The sequence below is a fragment of the Urocampus carinirostris genome, chromosome 3 (assembly GCF_059441175.1).
Source record: "Urocampus carinirostris isolate Australia breed hairy pipefish chromosome 3, RoL_Ucar_1.0, whole genome shotgun sequence".
NCBI lineage: Eukaryota > Metazoa > Chordata > Actinopteri > Syngnathiformes > Syngnathidae > Urocampus > Urocampus carinirostris.
In genome coordinates, this window is record NC_142351.1 from 51,982,317 (window position 1) to 51,995,095 (window position 12,779).

The window sequence follows — 12,779 nt, forward strand, 5'->3', positions numbered from 1 at the left end:
TTCCCAACTTGCCTGCTCTTTCTAGTGATGTGCCGACCCGTGTGCTGTGTAAACCGCAAACAAATCTGTAAAGTGCGCATCAAGGCATGTATTGATTACGCCGACAATAAGCTGACAGGTGACACTGACACACCTAACTCGTCTTCAAACCCTTATTCAATCCAATTCATTTTGCAGTGGGCGCACCGTCCACAGCGAAAACCTTTATGATCCCTGACAGGGGATGTTCTTTTTCGAGTTTAACAGTTGTTGGCATCCATCACTCTGATGCATTACCACCCCTTATCACATCCTGTCACTGGTCTTCTTCTCAAATTCAGCCAAGAAGTCATGTTATTCTCAAAAAAAAGGATGCTCCGCACAGGCTCACCATCAGAGTCCAGCAATCATTTCTGCAGAAATTCCTTGACCCCCTTCATTTTTCCCCTCTGAACATCATACTACCTCCAGTGTCTGGGATAATTCTGAGATCTCTCATAGAAAGGTACGAATTACAAATACCAATGTGAATATATATTGTAAATTATTGTGAGAACACAGTGTATTCCTCCTTTTAATGTCTGCCACTTGCTGATTTATTAAAAGGTAATACAATTTGTTAGTGAAGCGCTTTTCAGACAATATAAAAACATTCGGTGTAGGGCCGACAAGACAATAAAATCCCCTCTATCCAAACTCACAATGGTTAAAATGCAATAAAAATAAATAATAGAGAAAAAAAATGATTATGACACAGAAAGAACTGTGTACCAAAAGAACACATCCATGTTGAGGGATTCTTGGGCCTTGCATAAAATAAGGGAAACCTCAAATAGAACCATGCTCTGGTAAAACATTTTAACATGCAATTTAAAAACAGCCTAGCCTGCATATAAGCAGGATGTCAACCCCTCTGGACTACTGAGAGCTGCACAAACATGTCTGCTGAAACTTCTACAAACTAGTAAAATGTTTTCTCTGTACCCCAGTCTCATCCGGCCCTTGTGAAAGACGTATCAAAAGCGGAAGGAATTCTATCTTAAATAAACCGTGTAAAGCCAAAAACTTAAGAAATGCTAGGTTTCCTTTAACAATGAAAAGTGTGTCTTGTTCCCTATTTATATGTGAAAACAAAAGCAATAAACCAATCATTCTCCTAAAACACAGATTACTTATCACAACTCCCTGTCCTTTTGACCCCACCAAATCCATGGTTTAATCGATTTGTCGTGACATTTTTATCCACCTTAAGGCGCAATGATACCCAACTCTACTTTTCCTGAAACCCAACTGAAGATTGTTAGAAAATGTCCACTCTGTCTTTGACGATCTCTCCTGGTCTGCCAACACCAGGGCAGTGGTGGGGAAGGACTTGCAGCGACGCCACTTCCTTAGGTTCCTCGGGAAGAATAACCTGGAACAGAAGTTGCTGGTGTCCTATCAATTCCGGAGTGACTATTTGGGAAGAAAGGGAGATGACCCTAAACCAGTGGTTCCCAAAGTGGGTGGTACCGCCCCCTGGAGGCGGTGGAAAGATCTGGGGGGCAGTGAGGAAGAAGGAGGCTGTAGGGGGCAGTCCGAAGTCAGAAGTTTGAACGTTTGTTTGGCGATTTGTACACAACACGTTTGGGCTGCACAATTAACGGAAATCGAATAGATATCACAATGTGACGTAGTCCGGTTGTGAAACCGCAAAGCACTGCGATTTTTTTCAAGTTTTTGGAGTGAGTGATGGAATTTTGGCCAACCACAATTGTTACTGTTCGAGTTTTAAAAGCGCTAACCAATCAGAGGCAAGTTTTAATAACGGCACAAGCCAATAAACGCAATTCAAAGTCTGCAAGCACCACACTATGCTACACCCACCATGTGAGCTCATTGAGTCTCATGGCGGACTCCGTAAACATAGTCCCAAAGTCAACAAAACGAAGCTTGCACAAAAGATGGGCGGTACATCACTTGTTTGGACCTACAGTGGAACCTCGGTTCTCGACCATAATCCGTTCCAGATCCCTGTTCGATCACGGAAATAATTTTTCCCATTAAAAATAATGTAAATCGTTTTAATCCGTTCCAACACCCTGAATGTTTACCATGAATGTTTAACGTAAACATAAAGCTAACCCAGGCTAATCATACGTTCGCGTTATCGTAATCTTCCGTACGAAAGATTACGTTAACATGAACGTGTAAAAATAAAAAAAAAATCAGGTCGTTTACAAGTCATTTAGCACCCGGGTCTCCACAACAAGTGGTGAGCGGTTCATTGGAAAGGGGGCTCCGTTCCAACACCCACTAAAAGCTAACCCAGGCTAGTCGTATCGTAATCTTATGAATAGGATTTCTTACCTTTGTGGTGGTCAGCAGAAGGCGCTCGCACACCTCCTTCATATTTGGCTATTATTTCTTTCTTAAAAGCAATAGTCGTACGCACTACTTTTCTTTTTTCACCTGCAGCAACTTTGCTGCTTGCACTGACTTTCTTCGGAGGCATAATAAGGGGCTAAAACACCCGTACGCCGCTCAGCATCGCACATTCGCGTACGCACTCACGCATTACCGGTGTTCGAACTCCGATTTTTTGACTGAACAGCGAAGCAATAATTTCTCTAAATTTTTGGTCGGACTCCGATTTGTTCTAACTGAGAGGCGTTCGAAAACCGAGGTTCCACTGTATTTTGGTTTTGACGACATGGACGTGGAACAGAAGAAAACGCCTGTGTAGTTGCTAGGTCCAGAGGAAACACAAGTCATTTGTACCAGCACCTTAACAATTATCACTGCATGTAAAAAGGATTACAAGTAAAAGACGAAGAAGGTGCTTCTACAATTGGACTGGAAAGTAAACAAACCGGAATAAGAGCTTGCTCTGTCCACTCCACGCATCAGCCCGGTATTGCAGTACTTCTGGGAACGGTGCATTCGCAATGATCGCAGCAATTCTTTAGGGCTAGGACCTTAGCTTGGCCTTTTGGCTGAGAGTAAGTGTCCCGGCTCCTAGGCTTTGTAGCGTATTATGAACTGACCGATAACGGATAATGGATAATGAATAACGAAGATAGAACAATAACCCTTAAACCCAAAGAATTAACCAATGCTGTGACTAGCTAAAAATGTCTAGTGGCATCAAACCCCAAAACTGCGTTATCAATTAGAGGTAACTATTTTTATTTCTGCAGTAATGAATAGTTGTAGCAGTAGTGTTAATAAGTTAGGAGAAATGGTGCGTTTGAATTGATACTTGAATACATTTCTTGCACTGATGAACATGCTGCAGTAGCACATGGTCAATGTTATATTATACTAATTGCAGACATGTCATGTTTACAGCCTTAAAAGTATGTGGATTATGTTTAGTGTGCAATGTTTACCTTTTTTTGTGTGCACAATTTATTTTTGTTGTTGTTTGGTATGGTTTATTTTAAGTGCGTACATTTTATCTTTCATACCATGAAAATGTTCTTGATATTTTTTTAAGAGTTCATTATTTCCTTTTTTCAAATGTTATTTATGTTAGATGTTGACTTTGTTTGGTTATGAAGACATGTCAGAATAAATAATTGGAATGTTATTTTGTGATGTTTTATTTTGAAAATTCTTCAGACCACTATGTTAGTGAGCTTGAAGTGCTATCTCTGAAATTTCATAGGTGGGTCGGTACCTCTGTCGCTAGGAATTCACTGGGGAGCCAAGGGGGCGCCAGCCTGCAAATGTTTGGAAAACCATTGCCCTAACCCAGGGGTCGGGAACCTATAGCTCGCGGGCCATACATGCCCCTTTCTATGAGTACCTGTGGCTCAGAGACAAATTTGATTGCATGCAAATTTCCTCCATCTTGTTCAAAACTTGAACTATTAATCCTGTTCAGATACACAGAAAGCCAAACCAAAGCTGAATAACAATGAAGTACTTTGCAGAATATATTGGACACGTTTTTCTCTACAATTTACAGTGAAGGTGTCACACCCAAAAAAAAAAAGAAAAAAAACTCGTTTTGGCTGTACAACGCTAAGGAATCCTTTATATAAAAGCTCACTACAGTATATAATCTGTGTTCAGTGTTCAGATACCATATAATGAATCCACAGAGTAAACTGTAAATACGCCAAAACTTGAAAGAGAATTTCAAGTTCTTTTAATGGGTGAGTGGGAGGGATGGGTGGAGCTTTGCAAAAAGTGCAAGCACTCCCTCCCATCTCTCGCCCTGCGCCGTCTGCGCCAAAGGTAAGCACACCAGGCTCCCTGTTTGCAGAATGTTGTGAGGTTTTTACAAAATAACTGCTTGCATTTGGTTTTGAAACAAATATGTATGAAAAAAAGGGTCAAAATGAGTTTAACCGATTTTGAGTAATTGCAAGAAAGAGACAAGTTTAAAGTGGTATGTTTGTTGATTTTGGGACACGGGCTCTGGCATTATTCTCTTTTCATAATTTTTTATCAAATCATCAATAATAAATGTGCTGAAGACTAAGCTTTTGTCTGGGGCGCGGGTGTAGCAATTTAGTAAATTTGTCTCACAATATATGTTGTGGCTCTTTCCCAAAATAAAATTAATATATTTTGCTTTTATGGCTCTTTGAGTCAAAAAGGTTCCCAACCCCTGCCCTAATCTAAGGGCTGGCTTATGTGCAGGATGAGTTTGGGCTGGCTGGATAAGAATAATAATTTAAACATGTATCTGCCACTTGCACTATCGAAACGTATTCGTGTATTCATTCTCAAATCAGCTATACAATGGAGGGCTGAAAGGCCCTAGGTGGAGACGAAAAAGCCAAGAAAAGAAAAAAAGCGTTAAAACAAGGGCTGTTGTTCATTTCACCCATCTTGCACTTTTGCCATTTGTGTGTCCCCGGTTGTGTGTTGTGCTATGTCTTTGCAGAATTTAGCATTGAATGCTGTCCGTGTGGTGTGATTTAATGTAAGTATTGTTAACTTCCACTTGAGCCAGGATCTCAAATTCGTGACCCGAGGGGTGATGGTTTGAGGCCCTTACCGTAATATGAATCTAAAGGGACAGTGTGTATTATTAAGCGCCTCCTGGTGGGAAAAATAGAATTCATTCAAAAAACAAATACTGATTTAAAATTACTCCTCCTTGATCTGCTACCTTTTCGCCGTGGAGGAGTTTGTGTGTCCCAATGATCCTAGGAGCTATGTTGTCGGGGGCTTTAAGCCCCTGGTAGGGTCACCCATGGCAAACAGGTCCTAGGTGAGTGGCCAGACAAAACGCAAATCAGAAGACCCTTTATGATGACACAAAACTTTGGTCCTCGATTTCCCTCGCCCGGACGCGGGTTACCGGAGCCCCCTTCTGGAGCCAGGCCTGGAGGTGGGGTCCGCTGGCGAGCGCCTGGTGGCCGGACCTTTACCCACGGGGGCCGGCCGGGCACAGCCCGAAGGGACGACGTGGGACCCTCTTCCCATGGGCTCACCACCTGTAGGACGGGCCAAAGGGGTCGGGTGCGCAGAGAGCTGGATAGCGGCCAAGGGAGGGGTCCTTGGCGCGACGATCCCCGGCTACAGAAACTGGCTTTTGGGACATGGAACGTTACCTCTCTGGCAGGGAAGGAGCCCGAGTTGGTGCGTGAGGTTGAGAAATTCCGACTAGATATAGTCGGACTCACCTCCACGCACGGCTTGGGCTTTGGTACCAGTCCCCTCGAGAGGGGTTGGACTCTCTTCCACTCTGGAGTTGCCCGTGGTGAGAGGCGAAGAGCCGGCGTGGGCATATTAATTGCTCCACGGCTCGGCGCCTGTACGTTGGGGTTCACTCCAGTAGACGAGAGGGTAGCCTCCCTCCGCCTTCAGGTGGGGGGACGGGTCCTGACTGTTGTTTGTGCTTATGCACCGAATAGCAGTTCGGAGTACCCACCCTTCTTGGAGTCCTTAGAGGGTGTGCTTGAGAGCGCGCCCCCTGGGGACTCCCTCGTACTGCTGGGAGACTTCAATGCTCACGTGGGCAGTGACAGTGAGACCTGGAGGGGCGTGATTGGGGAGAACGGCCCCCCTGACCTGAACCCGAGTGGTGTTTCGTTATTGGACTTCTGTGCCCGTCATGGTTTGTCCATAATGAACACCATGTTCGGACATAAGGGTGTCCATATGTGCACTTGGCACCAGGACACCCTAGGCCGTATTTCGATGATCGGGGGACATTGAGTCCAAGTGGACCATGTTCCGCGCCTCCATTGTCGAAGCGGCTGATCGGAGCTGTGGCCGTAAGGTAGTCAGTGCCTGCCACGGTGGCAACCCTCAGACCCGTTGGTGGTCACTGGCGGTGAGGGATGCCGTCAAGCTGAAGAAGGAGTCTTATCGGGCCTTCCTGGCCTGTGGGACTCTGGAAGCAGCTGGCAGGTATCGGCTGGCCAAGCAGAATGCGGCTTTGGCGGTTGCCGAGGCAAAAACTCGGGCATGGGAGGAGTTTGACGAGGCCATAGAAGCCGACTTCCGAACGGCTTCGAGGAAATTCTGGTCCACCATCCGGCGTCTTAGGGGGAGGAAGCGGTGTGCCATCGACACTGTGTATAGTGCCGATGGGGCGCTGCTGACCTCGACCCGGGACGTTGTGAATCGGTGGGCGGAGTACTTCGAAGACCTCCTCAATCCCATCGACACGTCTTCCTCTGGGGAAGCAGAGCCTGAGGACTCTGGGTTGGGCTCTCGTATCACTGGGGTTGAAGTCACCGAGGTGGTCAAAAAACTCCTCTGTGGCAGGGCCCCGGGGGTCGATGAGATCCGCCCGGATTTCATTAAGGCTCTGGATGTTGTGGGCGTGTCATGGTTGACACGTCTCTGCAACATCGCGTGGACATAGGGGACAGTGCCTCTGGACTGGCAGACTGGGGTGGTGGTTCCCGTCTTTAAGAAGGGGGAGAGTGAGTTCCAACTACAGGGGAATCACACTTCTCAGCCTCCCTGGTAAGGTCTATTCAGGGGTACTGGAGAGGAGGGTCCGCCAGGAAGTCGAATCTCGGATTCAGGAGGAACAGTGTGGTTTTCGTCCTGGCCGTGGAACACTGGACCAGCTCTACACACTCTGCAGGGTCTTTGAGGGTGCATGGGAGTTTGCCTGTCCGGTCTACTTGTGTTTTGTGGACTTGGAAAAGGCATTCGACCGTGTTCCTCGGGAGGCCCTGTGGGGGATGCTTCGGGAGTATGGAGTACCGCACAGTCTTATCCGGGCTGTGCGGTCCCTGTATGCCCGGTGCCAGAGTCTGGTCCACATTGCCGGCAGTAAGTCGGATTCATTCCCGGTGAGGGTTGGGCTCCGCCAGGGCTGCCCTTTGTCACAGATTCTGTTCATAACTTTTATGGAGAGAATTTCTAGGCGCAGCCTTGACAGGGATGGAGTCCGGTTTGGGGGCCTCAGCATTGCGTCACTGCTTTTTGCAGATGACGTTGTGCTGTTGGCTTCCTCAGGCCGTGATTTTCAGCTCTCGCTGGAACGATTCGCAGCCGAGTGTGAAGTGGCCGGGATGAGGATCAGCACCTCCAAGTCCGAGGCCATGGTTCTCAGTCGGAAAAGGGTGATATGCTCCCTCCGCGGCGGGGAGGAGGTCTTGCCCCAAGTATCTTGGGGTCTTGTTCACGAGTGAGGGTAGGATGGAACGGGAGATCGACAGACGGGTCGGTGCAGCGTCTGCCGTCATTCGGACCCTGTACTGGTCCGTCGTGGTGAAGAGGGAGCTGAGCCGAAAGGCAAAGCGCTCGATCTACCGGTCGATCTACGTTCCTACCCTTACCTATGGTCATGAACTGTGGGTTATGACCGAAAGAACACGATCCTGGATACAAGTGGCTGAAATGAGTTTCCTCCGCAGGGTGTCTGGGTTCTCCCTTAGAGATAAGGTGAGAAGCTCAGTCATCCGGGAGGGATGTGTAGAGCCACTGTTCCTCCGCATTGAGAGGAGCCAGTCTAGGTGGCTCGGGCATCTAATGAGGATGCCTCCTGGACGCCTCCCTCGGGAGGTGTTCCGGGCATGTCCCATCGGCAGGAGGCCCCGGGGGCGGCCCAGGACACGTTGGAGAGACTATGTCTCTCGGCTGGCTTGGGAACGCCTCGGGGTCCCGTCGGATGAGCTGGAGGAGGTGGCTGGGGATAGGGACGTCTGGGTTTCCCTTTTAACGCTGCTGCCCCCGCGACCCGACCTCAAATAAGCGGAAGACAATGGATGGATGGATTTAAAATTAAGCAAAAATACGTAAACTATGAAATAAATGTCCACGTTTTAAAATTCTCACAGGTAGAGAAATTTTAATTCATTCCTCATAACCATAGCCTGTCTAAGATGAAACTAACATCATTGTCGGCCCACTTGCTGCAATAGGTATTCCCTAAAACAAACCTTTTTCCCTGTAGTTTGTCTTATTTTTCGCAGTTGTTTACAGTTGCACGGCAGAATAGAGCAACATTTAGTGGTCAAATAATACACACCGTCCCTTTGATGTAAGCACAGCCCAAGCAAATGATGGATTCATTTATTACAGCTTGATTTATTTTCACATTAATTCTTGCTATTTTTGGATTAAAATTTTTTGGGTGTGGCATTTTAAGAAAAAGATATTTAACAACTGTTGATTTTTTTTTAATGAAAGGTTTTCTTGTGATTATTCCGTGAATGTGTGAAATCAGGACACTCTGTGTTTTCATCCGCCGTGGTTTTTTAATTATCCGCTTCCCTCCGTCTGAAGGCAGAATACTGACGTCCACCGTCAATCGTTTACGAGCAGGTCGCATGAATCTGCCTTGATCGTTCACACAGAAGTCGCATTCCAAAAGATCACACATGACAGTGGCCTGGGTCTGATGTGAAAACATGCGGATTCATAAATACTAAAATCATAAAACTACTGTAATACTACTTCAATACTACAGAAATACTACTGATACAGTATACAACAAAAATGATGATGTTGAAACGCAAGAAAAGTACTACAGAAATATTGATAATACTGTTATGGACATATTACCAATGTTACTTCAACAAAAATACGACTCTAGAATTACTAAAAAAATAAAACTGCAGTAATACTTCAAAACTAAATATCAAATGAACTGCTTAAAACAGGGACCCAATGTATGATTTTTCTTTAATTGTGACTGTTTCAAACCCAATTGGGTGAGACTGATCAATTTCTAAAGAAATATAACATGTAACTGTCTGCATGATTCATCCATCAATTCATTATCTGCACCGCTTATCCTCAGTAGGGTCACCGGGGTGCTAGAGCCCATCCCGGCTATCTTCGGGTAGTGGGCAGGGGACACCCTGAACTGGTTGCCAGTCAGACGCAGGGCACACAGAAGCAGACAACTCAATCGCTCAATTACACCTAGGGACAATTTGAACAGGCCAATTAACCTGACATGCATGTTTTTGGAATGTGGTAGGAAACCCACGCAGGCATGGGAAGAACATGCAAACTCCACACAGGAAGGTTAGATCTCATGACCTCAGAACTGTGCCGCACATGCCCTAACCACTGTGCTGCCGTGCTGCCTGTCTGCATGATGTTTATTCATAAATGAAAACATTGGATGGGTCTCCAGGATGGGCCCCATTGGCCAAATTTTGGAACCCAATGTGGCCCCTGACTCCAAATAGTTGCCCATCCCTGGAGTACAGCATATAATGAGTTATCGTAGGTATTTAAATGATCAAATAATGGGGGCCTCCAAAATCTAATACTGCTTAGGGCCCCAAGAAGGCCCTGCACCCCCTAAATGTGACCTGACCCCCCCCCCCCCTCCCCTTCCTGTGTATTCTTGCGACTGCATTCGGAAATGGGACCTTTTGTTTCCGCCATGGTTTACTTCAGCTGACACTGATTTGTCCTCAAATTCGGCGATGGTGACGAATTCAGTCACTGTGTCACTCGTTTAGCCAGGAAGACGCTTAAAGCGCTGACCTTCTTTTCCTAAGTGAAAGCAGATGTTTGCGATTTTCCTGGAATGAAAACAAAACGCTTTCAGAAACCGACAGTAGCGTAAAACTCAAACTGAACAGCCCGATAACTTGGAAACAAGTCGAGCTGCAAAACTTTGAAACGAAAACCCAAACAGAGGAAAAACTGCTAGAGTGGGTTTCATTCGTTTCATGGTGCCAGCGATTTTTTCTGACGACGCGTAAAATTTGAGGTCGCCTCCTGTTCTGTTACTGATAACATTTTGGGGTCTGCATAAATCGGGAGCCACGCGGATTGCGTTGGAGTGGGGTGTCGTTCGCGAACGCAACAGCTTCATTGGCTATCTCATGCAAGTGAATGGCTCCTCAACTATAAAGAGCCGAATCCCTTCGCGACGCCTTTTCTCCTAAGATTGCTCAATATTTCTATTTTCCATGGATTCTGTGATGGCCTTCAATTTGTCGAGTACATAAAGGTTAAAATTGGTGTGCATCATGGGGTGGTGGGGGCTGTGGGGGGCTCAAGCTCAATGATAGCATTTCTAAAATAGCCCCATGCTGTACTTGCCCAAGACACACCACAGGAAATGATGCCCCTGTGACCCTAATGATTAAGGGATATAACCAACCAACAGTAGTTGTATTTATGTATTCGTAATTTTGATGTATTGCAGTTGTGTTACTGTAGTTTTATTTCTGTAGTATTTTTTGTAGTATTTTTGCAGTTGTATTGTTGTGGTATTTCCATAATAATAATAATAATAATAATAATTTACTTTGTATTGTCATTCTTTGTAACAATGTACATAGAACGAAATGTCGATACACCTGACCCGTTGTAGCGAGTCGGTGCAGCCGCAGCCAGAGGGCGCCGCCATTATACCAATTAGGTATGTCTCGGTCGAGGCGCGAACCAGCGACCTCCCAGTCTCAAATATTATCTGTAGTGTATCTGCTTTTTTTAGTATTTTTTCAATCAGCGTTTTGTAGTATTTCTTTTGTATTCTTATAGTATTACTGTACTTTTATTTTGAAGTATTTTGTAGTATTTCTACAGTAGTATTTCCAAAATACGTTTTTTGTTGTATATCTGTGGTGTTTTATAGTATTACATGTAGTATTACTGTCATATTAATCCTGTAGAAGTATTCTTTTAGCTTTTATGTGGTAATATTTATGTTTCTATTATAGTGTTACTGTAGTGGTATCGTGGTATTTCTATAGAAGTATTTTAAAGTAGGGCGGCACAGCGGATGAGTGCTTAGCGCGTCCGCAGCACAGTTCAGAGGTCATGGGATCAAAATCCAGCTACCAGCCTTGGTTTGCGGAGTTTGCATGTTCTCCCCGTACTTGCGTGGGTTTCCTCCAGGCACTCCATTTTCCTCCCACATTCCAAAAACATGCATTTCAGGTTCTTTGGCCCGTCCTTAGGAGTGAATGAGCGAGTGATTTGTTTGTCCCTGTGTGTCCTGCGACTAGCTGGCAACCAGTCCAGGGTGTCCCATGCCCACTGCCTGAAAATGGCTGGGATGGACTCCATCACCCCCGCGACACTACTGAGGATAAGCGGTGCAGATAATGGATGGGTGGATGTTTTAAAGTATGGGCTAGCTTGTTGTTCTGCCTGCAGAGTCGGTTAAAAAGTAGTTGGGCTTTAAATGTGCTAGTTGTGCTTAATATATCTCTCTGACTAAAACTATCATAACTTTATTGTTTGGTAAAGTACAGTGATACATCTACTTATAAATGTCTCTTCATACAAAAGTTTCAGGTTACAAACTACCCGAACGAGAAAATATTGCCTCTAGTTATTAAGGCGTTTCAGGATACAAAGTCAAAATTACAATACAGTACATGCTGCCATTAGCCGCTCCCAGAGTTTTACTTGGCAACCCGTGCGTATGCTTGAATCCCGGCATGTTCCCAGTTAAAGGTGAAAGGTAAACCAATATTTGTATTATTTCTTTTATTTTGTGGGTTTTTTAACATGATGTGCCTTTTGTTTTATGTTTATTGTGCAATGATTTAATTTGAACACATATTTGTTTCATGTTTTGGTGCTCTTTTATGGTTTATTTAAAAAATACATGTTTGCGCATTTACAATCAAAAGCATCTCTAATTACAAATGTTTCAGGATAACCAAATTATTTCCAGAACAACTGATTGGTCAGTAAAGGTATCACTTTACTTGAATTTACCATTGTTATTTGAATCTACTTTAAATGAAATGTAATTTAAGGTTGATTGGATGGACTTTGATAAATTAATGATCTGATTGAAAGGCTGTTTTAAAAAAAACTATAAATTAGACGTGGCTACAGTTATTCAGCACTTGAGTATTTTTTTTTTTTACTTTTGCTCAAGTATTTATTTGAATGACTACATTTTACTTCTTTTTGACAATATCTGTGTATCAGTGTTCATTTTACCTCTGAAAAGTGATGGGTCCCGGGGACTCGCATGCTCAAAAATGTATGGGTTCCAACAGAGATCTATGGGTCCCCAAAATGTTGTGTTATCGAGGTTGAAATTGTAAATTGGCGACAAATATATAATATAAATCTATAGATTAATTCAGTTTTAATCATCACAGTTTATTGGTAACACAAATCAGTTATCACTTCAAGAGTTTTCAGTGCACAATAATATTGTACATTATACAAAATAATATTGCTGAAATAATTATATGAATCTATATTTTCATTCAGTTTTAATCATCACAGTTACTTGGTAATACAAAGCAGTTATCACTTCAGATTTTTCAGTTCACAAAAATATTGTACATTATACAAAATAATATTTCTGAAAGATTAGTCTATATATTCATGCAGTTTTAATCATCACAGTTAATTGGTAAGCAGTTATCACTTCAGATTTTTCAGTTCATATATTC